The following is a 15,330-nucleotide window of genomic DNA, read 5'->3' as shown; positions in this document are numbered from 1 at the left end:
TGTAGTCACGATTTGGTGGGTTTTGTTTTATGTTTTTGCAGTACTGGGGAACCCAGAGCACTGGGTAAGAGCTCTGTCACTACTCAGTGATATCCTCAGCCACGAGTCTTTTTAAACATATGAAAAAGCTCTTCGTGGGCTGGGAAGGTGGCTCAGTGGTGGAGCGCTTGCCTTGCATGCCTGAGGCCCTGGGTTCGATTCCTCAGCACCACATAAGCAAAATGAAAAAAGCCGGAAGTGGCGCTGTGGCTCGAGTGGTAGAGCGCTAGCCTTGAGCTGAAGAGCTGAGGGACAGCGCCCAGGCCCAGAGTTCAGGCCCCACGACCGGACCCAAAAAAAAAAGAAAGAAAGAAAAAAAAGAAAAAGCTCTTCGTGACTTTTTTGTGTGGGTGTGCTGGTCCTGGGGCTTGAACTCAGGGCCTGAGTGCTGTCACTGAGCTTTTTCACTCAATTCTAGCCCTCTACTACTTGAGCCACAGCTGCACTTCTGGTTAATTGGAGATCATCTCAAAGACTTTCTTGCCCAGGCTGCCTTTGAACCACTATGCTGAGATCTCAAGATTACAGGCATTAGCCACCAGCTACAGCTGTTTTCTCAATTTTTATATAAATGGTAAATTACCATCCTGTTGGTAGTTTAGCCATATATTGATTTAGCAAGCTAGAGAGAAGTCAAAAATCTGTTAGTACTCAGGAGAGAGGAATTCTTGAATTCTGAAGGTCCCTGAGTATTAGTGTGGGTTCCTTTATAAATCATTTTATCGCTTTTTTTGCTTTATTGTGTTTCACAGATAACTGCTTTTTTGTGTGACAAACTGAAGATTTGTGGCAGGCCCCCAGAGAACAAACCTATTAGAGCCATTTTCCAATAGCACATGCTCACTTTGGGTCTCTGGCACATTTTGATAATTCCTATATTATTTCAAAATTTTGCATAATCATTGTATCTATGGTCAATTATGATCAAAGATGGTTCATATTACTGTTGTAATTGGGATTCTGTGAACTGCCCATGTAAGATGGCACTAAAAGTTTCTATATGTTCGACAGTTCCCCCAGCCTGCCAGTCTCCATCTCTCTTTCCTGAGATACAACAATATTGAAATTAGTGAAATTAATAACCATACAATGTCCTCTGGGTGTTCAAGTAAAAGAAGAATAGAGCTGCATGTCTCACTGTATTTGTGTGTGTGTGTATATGTGTCTGTGAGAGAGAGAGACAGAGAGACAGAGAGAGAGTGCACCAGTCCTAGGGCTTAAATTCAGGGGCTTGCAGCTCTCTTGGCATTTTTGCTCAAAGCTGTGCTCTAGCACTTGAGCCACATCTCCACTTCCAGGTTTTGGATGGTAATTGGAGATAAGAGTCTCAGCCTCTTTGCCTAGGTTTGATACAACCCCCAATTCTCAGATCTGAGCCTCCTGAGGAGCAAAGAAGCACATCTCTCACTTCAAATATCACTTTAAGACTGGAAGTGTGGCTCAAGTTGTAGAATATCCAACTAGCAATCACAGGCCCTGAGTTCAAATCCCAGGACCAAAAAATAAATAAAAGCTAAATTAGACAATGAAGAAGATATGTCAAACATTGAACTCGACCAAAAGTTAGGCCTTTTGAGCCAAAGAGCCAAGTTGAAGTGCAAAGAAAATGTTCTTGAAAGTACTACTTCAGTGAACACACAAATGATAAGAAAGCAAATCAAACCAGCCACATCATTGTCTTCAGCCAAAGCCTCAATCCAGAACAAGATGCTTAAAGAGGTAAGAAAGCTACAGAAGAAATGCATGAGACCAGCAGAGGTTGCCTCATGAGGCTTAAGGAAAGAAGCTGCCTTGGTAACATAAACATGCAGGCTGAAACATCCAGTGTATCTGTGTAGAAGCTACAACAGGTTGTCCAGAAGATCCAGGAAAGACTAGTAATAAAGGGCTTCACTTCACAACAGAGTTTCAATGCAGACAAACATCTTCTAGTAGAAGAAGATGCTACAGTAGTTAGCTAGAGAAAAGTCAATTCCTGGCTTCAGCCCTTCAAATAACAGACTGAATTGCTTGTTAGGAGCTAATGCTGTTGGCAACTTTAAACTAAAGCCAGAGCTGGGAATGTGGCCTAGTGGTAGAGTGCTTGCCTAGCATACATGAAGCCCAGGGTTCAATTCCCCTGTACCACGTAAGCAGAAAAAGCTAGAAATGGTGTTATAGCTCAAGTGGTAGAGTGCTAGCCTTGAGCAAAAAGATGCCCAGGAACACTGCCCAAACCGAGTTCAAGGCCCAGGACTGGCAAGAAAAATAAAACAAAATCAGTACTCATTTATCATCCCAAAAACCATAGGGCCTCGAAGAAGTACAGTAGTCTGTATTCTGTAACAGAACAGTGAATTCGGGTTGATAAGACATGGGAAAGCTTTTGGCCTACTGTTGAAACTTACCACATAGGAAGAGGATTTCTTTCACAAATTACTGTCATTGATGATGCATTTGGCCATCCAAGAACTGTGATGTAGATGCAAGCATGATTAATCTTATTTATATGTATACACCACCAATCTATAGCCTGTGATCTCAAGAAGTCATTTTAATCTGGCACCAGTGGCTCATACTTGTAATCCTAGCTACTCGGGAGACTGAGATCTAAGGATGGAGGTTTAAAGCCAGCTCAGGCAGAATAATCCATGAGACTCTTATCTCCAATAAAACATCAAAAAGACAATGGTGGTAGAACAAAAAAGCACCCAGGCTAAGAGTTCAAGCCTTAGTGCCAGTGGGCACATGCGTGTGCATGCATGCACACACATGCGCACATGCGTTTGTGTGCACGCATGTGCGTGTGCGCACGCACACACCCATACAGAGTTAATGGATGAAGAATTGTTTCTTATGGATGAGCAGGCTGGAGATATAGCTCAGTGGCAGAAGCTGACTTAGCAAGTGAAAGGCCCTGGTTCAATCCCCAGCACTTAAACAAAAAAAATTCCTAGAATGTGATGAGCAAAGTGGTTTCTTGAGATGGAATCTACCCCTGTTGTGGACATTGTTAAAATAACCACAAAGGATTCAGAATGTTTCCTAACTTAATTGCAAAAGCAGTGCTGGGGTTGAAGAAGACTGCTTCCAATTGTGAAACAAGTTCCACTATGGGTAAAAGCCATCAAGAAGCTTTGCATGCTTTAGAGCAATCTTTCATGAAAGTCAGTTGATTCAGCAAACTTCATGATTATCTTAAGAAATTGCCTGCAATGTGCTGATAGCTCATACCTGTAATCCTAGCTACTGAAGCTGAGATCTCAGCATCATGGTCCAAAGCCATCCCAGGCAGGAAATCTCATGAGACTCTTATCTCCAATTAACTACCAAAAGGCCAGAAATGGAGCTGTGGTCAAAGTGATAGAGTGCTATCCTTAAGCATAGAAGTTTCAGGGACAGTGCCCAGATCCAGAAAGGAAGAAAGGAAGGAAGGAAGGAAGGAAGGAAGGAGGGACCATTTTGATCAGTCAACAGTCATGGACAGCAAAGCAACATCCTCAATCAACACAAAATCAAATACTTAAGAGAGTTTTGCCATTCTTTCCTGTTTTTAACAATAAAATGTATTTAATTAAGGCATGAATGCTGTTTTTGCATATAGTTCTACTGTATATATAATAGACTCTAGTATAATACAAGCCTAACTTATTCGTTTGTTTTGTATTGCTACTAGGGCTTGAACTCAGGGTCTTGAGGCTCTTGCTTAGCTTTCTAGCTGAAAGCTGGCATTCTACCATTTAAGTCTTATCTCTACTCTGGCATTTTGCTAATTGGAAAAAAAAGAGCCTCTTGTATCTGTGTTCCCAGGCTAGCTTTGAACCATGATCCTCAGATCTCAGCATCCTGAGTAGCTAGGATTCCAAGTGTGAGCCACTGATGCCCAGCTAAACCTTTTATATGTGCTGAGAAACATTATAAATCTTTTTGTGAGTTGCCTTCTTGTAAAGTTTACTTTATTGTAGAGGTCTGGAACTGAACCTCAGTATTATATGGGAGATAGGACAGATGCATAATGAGGAAAATAATTCATTAGATATCAACATATAACTTTAAAAGCACTTTCTTCACATATTTCAAATCCAAAAAACTAAAATATTATGTAGGCATATTACTTTGGTGCTCCACTCCTTCTTTAGTGCCCTTGTCCTCTGAAGCCACCCCCCAGTTCAGGCAGTTCCCGTTCCTAGTTTAAATTTGCTCTATTTTTTATTACCTACTCTCCACCAAAGCCATGTGCTGAAAAGCTCTGAGTCTGGTATGGATGCAATTTATAGAGACTTTCTAAGGCCAAAAAGCTTTCAGCAGTCTGGTAAATCATGATCCTAAAATCTGGTTCATATATCAGTGTGGAGATCTCATGCAGACCTTTCTCCAGTAACACCTGTGCTTTGCCATAGCACAGCACAGTAAAGCAGAGCACCTGGCTCTGCTTTGCCAGAAGCTAAACTAACAAAGACAAATAGCAGAAAATGCCAGCTCTTTGAGCTTGTAGAAAAGCAGCAGGGAAATGTCTTGAGTAGGCAAGTAGTATTTAATGAATCTAGAGGGAAATAATTAAAGTAGGCTTAGCACAATTACAGACAATTATTCCAGGAATATGCTGGAACAGTAACTCTTCAGGCCAAAAACATCAACAAAATATACTAGGCATGACAAAAATAGATGCTCACTGGGTGCTGGTAGCTCATTCTTGAAATCCAAGCTATTCAGAAAGCGGAGAGCTGAGGATTATGGTTCAGAGCCAGCCTGGGCTATGAGAGACTATTTTCTTCAATTAACCAGCAATTAAGCTGGATTGGAGGCATTCATGGGTCAAGTGATAGAGCACCATCTATGAGTGGAAAAGCCAAGTAAAAGGCCCTGAGTTCAAGCCAGGCACTAGCACAAAAACAAACAAATAAATAAAAGAGGACAGAAACAATGAGACATTATCTTACATAAAACAGACTCCTGTTTTAATGAAAGGCATAGTGAAATTACAGTTTTTCCCCCTCAAATAGCTAAATTGATCCGGGATGTAGTGTGGACAGGGAAAAAAGGTATAAAAATTGCCTAGGTAAATGCAAGATGTTTTGTGTAATTAATCTTCATAAAACTTTACAAGATAGGCATTATCAGCTCAGTGCATCAATATAAATAAGTTAGGAATGCTTTCTATTGCAAATACACTGATCCATCTAACAATGCTTAATTAATTAATAAAATCTGCTTGACAGTATAGGCTCAGTGGTAGAGTGTTTGTTTAGCATGTACAATGCCCTGTGTTCAGACTCTAGCATCACATATACACATCAGAGTATTCTAGACATGTACATGTAGGCAGTTGATGGCATTGGCTCAGAGCATTTTCCTTGTGTTAGCAGGAACAATCACCAGCTCCAGAAAATTCTTCACCCTAGTTATAAAAGAAGACTGGGAATTGTCTCTTTCTCCTCTCTCCCTCTCCCTTTCTCTCTTCCTTCTTTGCTCTTCTCCTTCTCTCCCTCCCTCTACTCCTCTCCCTCTGTCTTCACCTCTTCCTCCCTCTTCTCCCTCCCTTTCCCATTTTCTCCCTCTCCCTCTTTCTCTTCCCCCTTCCTCTCTCACTCTCTCCTTCTCCCTTCATTCCTTCCCTCTTCCTCTCCCTTTCCCCTTTTCTCCCACTCCCTCTTTCTCTTTCTCCTCCCCTCTCCCCACTCCCTCTCCTTTCCTCTCTCTCCATCTCTCCTTCCCTCTCCCTCCTTTCCCCTCTCATTACTCCTTTTTCCCTACCCCCCTCAGTTTCTTTTTTTTTTTTGGGTCCCGTCGTGGGGCCTGAACTCTGGGCCTGAGCGCTGTCCCTCAGTTCTTCAACTCAAGGCTAGCACTCTACCACTTGAGCCACATCGCCACTTCCGGCTTTTTTCTTTTTGCTTATGTGGTGCTGAGGAATCGAACCCAGGGCCTCAGGCATGCAAGGCAAGCGCTCTACCACTGAGCCACCTTCCCAGCCCTCCCTCAGTTTCTCCCTCTCCCTCTCCTTTTCTTTCAGTGCAAAGGTTGGAGTTCAGGGTCTCACACAAGCTAGCCACACAAGCCCTGTTCCACACTCCCAGCCCAGAGAGTTCTCTGTCCCTAACCTATTTAGCATGGTATCAGCTTGTTAAGGCCTAGGTCTAGGACATGAGTTTCTAACCAGTCTTTACTCTAGCACCTCTCACTCCAACAACTCAAAAACTTGCGCCATCATTGCCCAAACCAGATCTTTCTTTCAGTAAAGGAAATACAGACTGTGTGGCCTATGATACATAAACCTTGTTCCTAGAAAAGGTTTTCCACTGATGATCAAGTCATTCCAGATTGCAGTCTCGTACATGCCAGCAACTTCTCCCAGTTTTTCTTTTCAGCATACTCCTTCTTCCTTCCCCTCTGGACAAATACCCTGTCCTTTGGGAGACTTTACCTTATTGCCCAGCCCTGAAGGAGGTTTTCTTGGACATTCTCTTTTTTTTTTTTTTCTTTTTGCTTATGTGGTGCTGGGGAATCAAACCCAGGGCCTCATACATGCACTGAGCCACCTTCCCAGCTCTTTCTTGGGCATTCTCTGTTAGAGACATTAGCACCTCACATTATGTGGACTGTTTTTCTTGTCCTTCCAGGTGAATATTTTCTCAAGGAGAAAGATTTCTTTAGAAAGCTTCTGTCTCCTCATTTGCACTTGAAGAATCATGAAAATCTCAGACATGTAAGAAGGAATCAACAATCCCCAGTAAATCACTTACTTGACATTTGTTAGTTTTCATAAAAGACAGCTGCTATAAAAGGTTGTAACTTTACAGCCTGGAGTGGTTGTCCCAATATTGACATACAATATATACACAGTATTTGTTAAATGTGTATAAAATAATATCCAAAACTTACTGGAGATATACTGTAAAAGACTAAGCCAGGGCAACAGTATGTTAAGCTTGTAATCCTAACTACTCAGGAGGCTAAAATCAAGCTAAGATCTCTGTTTTGGCATAGAAGTTTTTGAGAAACATCTCAGTAGAAGAAACTGTGTATGGATGGCATGTGTCTATCATTCACCTGATATAGGCAACATAAAATACAGAGGATCATGGGGCAGGAACAGACCCAGAAAAATAGTGAGACGTACCTCAAAATAAGTTGAACAAAAAAGGTGAGAGGAATCATTCAGCAGTAGAGTACATGTCTAGCAAGCCCTGAGTTCAACCCCCCCCCCCCAAAAAAATTAAGGGTCTTCAATATAATCTGGCAATAAAGCTACTGAATTTTCACATCGAAATATGTCTGTTGGTGTGTTCCTAGTTTTGAAAGAAATACTGTATTCAATACTATGTGAAATTAAAATAGAAGAATAAATATGTTCAGGTCAGATAGGTGGCTCACACCTATAATTCTAGCCACTTTGAAGGCCACTTAGAAGGCTGAGATCTGAAGATCTCCATTCAAAGCCAGCATGAACAGAAAGTCCATGAGACTGTTATCTACAATTAACCAGTAAAAAGCTGGAAGTGGCTAGGCACCAGTGGCTCACATCAGTAATCCTAGCTACTCAAGAGGCTGAGGTCTGAAGGTCATGGTTTGAAGCCAACCCATGCAGGAAAGGTCTGAGAGACTCTTCTGTCCAATTAAACACAAACAGCCAGAAGTGGAGCTGTGGCTCAAGTGGTACAACACTAGCCTTGAGCAAAAAAGAGCTCAGGGACAATACCCAGGCTCTGAGCTCAAGCCCTGGAACCAGGACCAAGAAACATAGAGCTACTTGGGGAAAACAAGAAAATAGATGTTAGATAAAGAGACTACACATGGTAGCAGCAGTAGCCTTCAAGAAAAATACTTCTCTTTAAAAAATTTTTTTTTCCAGTCCTGGGGCTTGAACTCAGGGCCTTGGCACTGTTCCTGAGCTTCTTTTGCTCAAGGTTAGCACTCTACCACTTGAGCTACAGCGCCACATCCATTTTTTTTTTTGTTTATTTGGTACTGAGGAATCAAACCCAGGGCTTCATGCATGCTAGACAAGCACTCTACCACTAAGCAACATTCCAAGCCCCTTTTTTAAATTTTAATTAGCTAATTTATTTATTTATTTATTTTGTTGGTTGTGGGGCTTGAACTCTGGGCCTACGCACTGTCCCTGAGCTTTCAGCTCAAGGTGAGCAATTCTACCACTTGAGCCACAGCACCACTTCTGGTTTTTTGGAGGTTAATTGGAGATAAGAGTCTCATGGACTTCACTGCCCAGGCTGGCTTTGAACCACGATCCTCAGATCTCAGCCTCCTGAGTAGCTAGGATTACAGGCATGAGCCATCTGCACCAGGCCCTACCCACAAGTTTTATAGTGCATTTTGTCTAGTGAGTACTGCTGCTGTATTTGTTCACCCTTTATCCTTTGTCCCTCCATTTCTGTAGATACTTCTCTTTTGACTAGAGTTCTTCACACTTATCCTTGGACTTCTTTCATCAAATTTCTGAGACAAGAACCTGAGGAGGCCACAGTGACAATGGCTGTCAATGAAGCTGTAACTCTGGCAACCCTAAGCAGGCATTGCCTGCTACAAGATTGTCACATTAGCCTGCCAGCTGTGTAGCCAGAAGGGCCATGTGCGCTTTGCCCACCATGAACACCAACAGAAAATTATGTAACATAAGGACATAAAGGAGTTCAGGGGCTGGGAAGTTGGCTCAATGGTAGAGTGCTTGCCTCGCATGCATGAGGCCCTGAGATCAATTCCTCAGCACCACATAAACAGAAAAGGCCACATAAACAAAAAAGTGGCACTGTGGCTCAAGTGTTAGAGCACTAGCCTTGAGCTGAAGAGCTCAGGGACAGCGCCGAGGCCTAGAGTTCAAGCCCCATGACGTACCAAAAAAAAAAAAAAAAATGAATTCAATGATAAAGTCAATGGATAGGAGACTTGGGGAGATGAATTACTGGAGTCAAGGCACTAGAAGAATATGCTATAAAGATAGTTAATTCTGGTCAGGTAGGATGCTTTTACACAGCATGGAAAAGGTCTTGTTACTAATAATAAGATTTGGGGTATAACCATAGGAATAAGTGACAGAAGCAGAGTAGACATCCTCTCTGGAGGGTGAAAAGATCAATATACTGCAGCTATAGCATCAGTGGAATAATGTATAATATGAAAAGAATAATGCACACAGTATTAAAGAAATAATGCACATAGTATTAGAGGAATAATACATATTATATCGCAAAGGAAAAATGCATATAATTAAGTCACTAAGAATTCTAACATGAGTCATATAAGGAAAAGGAACAATGAAGGTATTGTAAGTTCCCCCCAAGAAAAGAAAATTAAAGAAATACCTTGGAGCCAAAAAAGGAGAAGGAACTAAAAATCAGAGTAGTAAGAATAAATGTGGCTGCATGGAACAGAATGGGGGATGTGTTGGTCTCTATAAACAAAGGCTTCAACTATAAGACTGTGACAGCAGAAGCCTTCAATGAAAGGAAAGATGGGGAGTGGGGTATGGAAATATATCAGCAGAAGATGGCAATAAAAAAAAAAGCTGGTTTAGGCATCTACTCAGAGTATCACAAGCCAGGATATCACAAAGAAACTTGTATATCCATGATCACTGCTGCACTATTCACAATAATGAAGTTATGGAAACAGACCAGATGCCCTACAATAGATGAATGGATCCAGAAAATGTGGTACCTGTACACAATGGAAATTAGAAAAAATTATTAGAAATTAGAAAGAACAGTATTATGTCATTTTCAGGGAAACAGACCTAGAACAAATCATTTTCTCATATGTGGAAGTTAGATGTTAAATATAACTGGACATAATAACTTATACAGGACTCTGGGCATTCACACACAGACTAAAGGAGGATACTGTCAGGGGAAGAACCCAAAGGCTTAAGCTCTTCTGAACATTTAAAATGCTATATGTCTAAACAAATTCCAAGAAATTATGAGATTTTTGTTGTTGTGGTGGTGATGGTGTTTGTTTTTGCTTTACAGTCCTTTTTTTGGCGGGGGAAGAAAGGGAGTATAGAAAGGTAAGGAAGAAGGGTAGGCAAATGCAGTCATGGTATTGAGTAGACACTATGTGGAAAATAAATTATGTAACTTGTGGGCAGGAATAGGAAGAGGAAAGTAGGGGAAAGTGAAGGAAGTGGTGACACTGTCCAAAAAAGAACTGTACTTATTTTCTGACTTATGAAATGCTGACCCTTCTGTATAATACCTTAATAATAACAATAAAAATATATAATTTTTTAAAGAGCTGGTTTGCTTCTGAGTCAGGTAGTACAGAAAGGAGGCTATGCTTACCTTTTGAAATTTGAAGCGGAAAGCTTAAATTTATAGTAACTGCCTGGTCTAGTAATTCCCAAGACAAAAACAATAAAAGTCAGACAGTTTTGCACCAATAGCAATGTTCTCAGGAAACCTAGCAGAAAGCAAATACAAATTCAAAATCATACAATTTCAACTTAGGATTGGCAGAATTTCTATTTAATAAAAGCCACAATCTATATGAAATCAGAACTCCAAATTACAAAGTAAAATACAACCTGTAATGAATAAATATAAGGAAACACACAAACTATAGGATTCAGCCATAAAGAATTTAGATAGGGATCATTAAATAACTACATTTATTATTATTTCTAAAGAACCCAAAGAATGAGAAAAAGTTACCTCTTGTGTGGCATTAAACTCAGTGCCCCATACATGTTAGCATATTATCAGAATTCCCACTCCTAGCTCTCCCCTTTTTTTTTTTTTTTCATTTTTTAAGCCAATTGAATTTGAAAAGGGGACTTCCACTTTCAGCCATGATGGACAAATACAAACTGGACTTAGCCCCTATAGTAGGCTTTCCTCTCCAACACTCAATCCCCAAGTCCCTGGAGCCTGAGGACATTGACATATATGGCAAAAAGACTATGCAGACTATATTAATGATCCTGAGACAGGGAGAATATATCTATATCTATATAATATAGTAGACACTAAATGTTAAGAGGAAGGCAGACAAAGGTTTCACTATGGAAAAAGGCAATGTGAAGGGTGAGTGAGCCAGGAGCTGGTGGCTCATAAGTGTCATCTTAGCTACTCAGGAAGCTGAGATCTGAGGATTGCGGTTCAAAGCCAGCCTGGGCAAGAAAGTTTGTAACTCATCTCTATTAAACTATTCAGAAAAAGTCAGAAGTGGTGCTGTGGTTCAAATGGTAGAGGGCTAGCCTTAAGCACAAAGAGGCTCAGGGACATTGTCCAGGCCCTGAGTTCAAGCCCCAGGACTGGCAAGAAAAAAAAAGAGTGAAACAAGATGCTATACTGTTGGCTTCAGATATGGGAAAAGGGGTCATGAGCCAAGCAATGCAAGGAATGCAGTTCTAGAAGCTGAAAGGAAATGTGACCTCAGCCTGCCAATATCTTGATTTCAGCCAGAATACTTAGAGTGTGTGTGTGTGTGCGCACCAGTACTGAGGCTTGAACTCAGGGCTTGGGCACTGAACCTGAACTTCTTTTTGCTCAAGGCTAGCACTCTACCACTTGAGCCACAGAGCCACTTCCAGCTTTTTCTGTGTATGTGGTACTAAGGAATCAAACCCAGGACTTCATGCATGCTAGGCAAGCACTCTACCACTAAGCCACATTCCCAGTCCTGTGGTAATTCGTTTTATAGCAGTGATAGAAAATTAACATGCTCTTCCCCTTTAAACAAATAAAAATCAAGACAACATATATAAAACTACAGCTTTCAGTCATGGGACAAAGCAAAAGCCCAACAGTGATACCTGAGAAAAGGAAACCAAATTTGGTGAGCCCTACCATGGCTCCCAGCTGATTTGCACAAATATCAAGGCCATAGCCTAAAGGGGAATCCAAATAGGGTAAGACAATTCTTCTCCAGGTGAAAGTTAAATATGGTAACTCAAGAAGGTTAATGCAGCAATTAGTAAGACAGATCATGCCACAGGACACAGTGAGAGAGGAAGAGTGCTTATAAGACATGCAGTAGAATTCCCTTCATCTTCAGCCGAGCACTGACCAGAATGATTGATTTGAATGATTTGGTTGTAGTGATTATGTGACAAGTGGCTCTGACTTTGCAAGGTTAACGGCCCTCCCTTTGCTGGGTAGTCTAAATTCTACTGAAAGATCTACTTTAAATGACAAAATGACTTAGGTGTTAACTGATAGGTAGTCTTTATTTAGGTTTATCCAAAACAACTGATCTTCATATAGTATCAGCATGTAAGGTAAGGTGCCCTTATTCTTCAGTTCTATGCCTCAAATAACACAAACCATGTAAATTGCTGTGAAGCTCAACTTGCAGAATTTACATATCTGTTTAAAGAACTGGAAGTTAGCCAAGAGCTGGTGGCTCATGCCTGTAATCCTAGCTACTCAGGAGGCTGAGATTTGACGTTCAAAGCCGGCCCAGGCATGACATTTATCTCCAGTTAACCACTAAAAAACTGGAAGTGGAGCTGTGGCTCAAAGCGATAGAGTGCTAGCTACCTTGAGCAAAAAGGACTCAGGGACAATGCCCAGACCCAGAGTTTAAGCACAACTGACAAAAACAAATAAAGAAAACTAGCAAAGTAGTGGTTTACACTTGTAATACTATGTACTCAGGAGGCTGAGATCTGAGGATCATGGTTCAAAGCAGCCCAGGCAGGAAATTCCATGAGACTCTTATCTCCAATAAACCAACAGAAAATGGGAAGTGGCGCTGTGGCCAAGTGGTAGAATGCTCACCTTGAGCTGAAGAGCTCAGGGACAGTGCCAGGCCCAAAGTTAAGGCCCCATGACCCACAAAAACAAAAAACAAACAAAAAAACAACAAGAAGTGGCACTGTGGCTCAAGTGGAAGAGTGCTAGCCTTGAGCAAACAAAGCTCAGGGACAGCGCCCAGACCCTGAGTTCAGCCCCAGGACTGAAAAAAAAAAGTTCAACTGTGATGAGAGTAATAATAATTAGAAAAGAAAAAGAGTGACACATATCTTTAATGATGGAAACTCTGCTCAGTACATTGCTTAGGTAATTTAGGGGAAGTTTTTGTCCTCATTTCTTGGCACACAGCTCCTAAAACCCTAGGCATAGAAAGTGGTGTCTGTTCGAATAGTAATGACATGACTGGTGACTATGTGCTCCTTGTCAGCCTCAGGATTGGGGGATAGTTGTCAGGGGAAACAACTAGGTAACTAAGAGGGCTGGAAGTCCAAGAAGGTAGAGGAGACTAAGGTGGGAATTGACCATCAATGACCAGTGTTGTAATCAATCATATCTATCTAATAAAGCTCTCTAAAATCCCCAGGACAGCATTGGAAAGATTCCAGGCTTCTGAACCCATGGAGCCTGGAGGGTGGTGGTCAGTGAGGGTAGGAAAGACCTGCACACAGCCTATTTTTCCCATGAACCCATCTAGTCTGTATCTCTTCCATTCTGCTGTTCATTTGCATCTTTCAAAATATCCTTTGTAATAAGTGGGTAAACACAACATATTTCTCTGAGTCATATAAGTCACTCTAACAAATTAATTCAAATAGTATGTCTTAGAAGCTCCAATTTTTAACCATTTGTTCAAGCCTGGAACTTGTGATTGGCATTTGAAGTCAGAGCAGTCCTATGGAACTAGACTTTTAACCACTAGGTTCTGATAGTCTCCCAAGAAGTTAATGAATGAGTTGAGGCAGATTCTGTAAATGCAAAAGGAGGGTTGTCTGTCACTAAAAATATGCTTGGGTACAGCCCATCTAACTCCAATGTCAAGGTATGTTACTCCTTAAAGACTAAGCAGACTCAAGTTCCTAATAACTACCCAAAATAATGTTTATATTTTAGTTAGTGTTTAAAACAAAACTGAAAGACCTTCTGATATATATATATATATATTTAAAGTTTTTCATACCTTTATGACCGCCCTCTATGCTAAGATCTAATTAATATTAACTGATACAGAAATACAATGACAAATTTTTGAAAAATTACCAGTAAATTTTAATGTGAGATAGAATCCTAGATCCCACCTCTAATCGCAGCCTGGACTTGTTCCTATCTCTCTGTACTGAGCTTCCCATTGTTTTCTGAACTCAAAATAAGAGGCACCATTTTTTTTCTCCTCTTTCAAAAAAATTTATATTAAGATCCTTTTAGTCACTTACCATTTATTAAATACATAACCACTATTCAAGACAAAAGCATGTAACAATTTTTAAGTACAAATAATATTTTATTTCATCCCTGAAAACAAAACCAAAAATGTCCACATTTAGTAAGAGACAACAATTATTCCAGACTTCACCTGGCAATATAACTACTTTCTTCACATAAACATACACAGAAGACAGTATGGAAAGCTATGTTTCACAAAACAGTATTTTTATACTTATATTAACAAAGTATTCTAATTATTGCTACTACTTGTGGTAGCATAATAATGAACAATACAGTATCTAAAACTAAATTCAATATAATCTAAGTCTAGAAGCTAGCTGCATTTAAGCAGTTATTACATAGAATAAATACTATGAAATATAGGGTACCACATAGCAATTAAATTTGCTATAAGGGAAATTTAAATAAAGGTACACTTTGTTCTATACTATAATTACCCAAGATTAAGATTTCTTGTGCTGTTTACAGTAGCTGTTTTCCTGAAAAGATAGTTAAGTTTCATAATTTATTTTTTAAATGTTCTTTATTACTTTAGGTGGTTATTATATAAAATGAATATCTAATCCAAAGTTTCATAAAGCAGGATACTCTTTTATAACATAAATTAATATTAACATTTTCTAAGAAATTTTATGCAGCACAAAGCTCTCAAGAGTCCCTCTCCTCTTTTACCAATACAACAAAAGCAAAACTGACCAAAACAGAGAAGTTATGTGCTTTCCTAACTGCTTAACACTCTAGGGGTTAAAACTTTTCTTTCTTTTTTGCCAGTCGTGGGTTTTGAACTCAGAGCCTGGGCACTGTCCCTGAACTCTTTTGCTCAAGGTTAGTGCTCTACCACACTTTGAGTCTCAGCTCAACTTCCAGTTTTCTGGTGGTTAATTGGAGATAAGTCTCATGGACTTTTCTGCCCAGGATGGCTTCAAATCTCAATCCTCAGATTTCAGCCTCCTGAGTAGCTCGGATTACAGGTATGAGCCAACAGCACCCAGTAAACCTTTCTTTTTTCACTAGGGTCTTCCAGTGTAGCTCAGGTCGGCCTCAGATTTGCAATGTCCCTGCCTCAGCCTCCCAAGCGGTTGGGACTACAGGCACTGGCATTAAACTTTTAAATTAGCATTCATGGATATGAAAAATTATGAATACTCATTTTGAA

The sequence above is a fragment of the Dipodomys spectabilis genome, unplaced genomic scaffold (genome assembly GCF_019054845.1).
Source record: "Dipodomys spectabilis isolate Male_0828 unplaced genomic scaffold, ASM1905484v1 ptg000092l, whole genome shotgun sequence".
Classification (NCBI taxonomy): domain Eukaryota; kingdom Metazoa; phylum Chordata; class Mammalia; order Rodentia; family Heteromyidae; genus Dipodomys; species Dipodomys spectabilis.
This window is presented reverse-complemented; position numbering follows the sequence as displayed.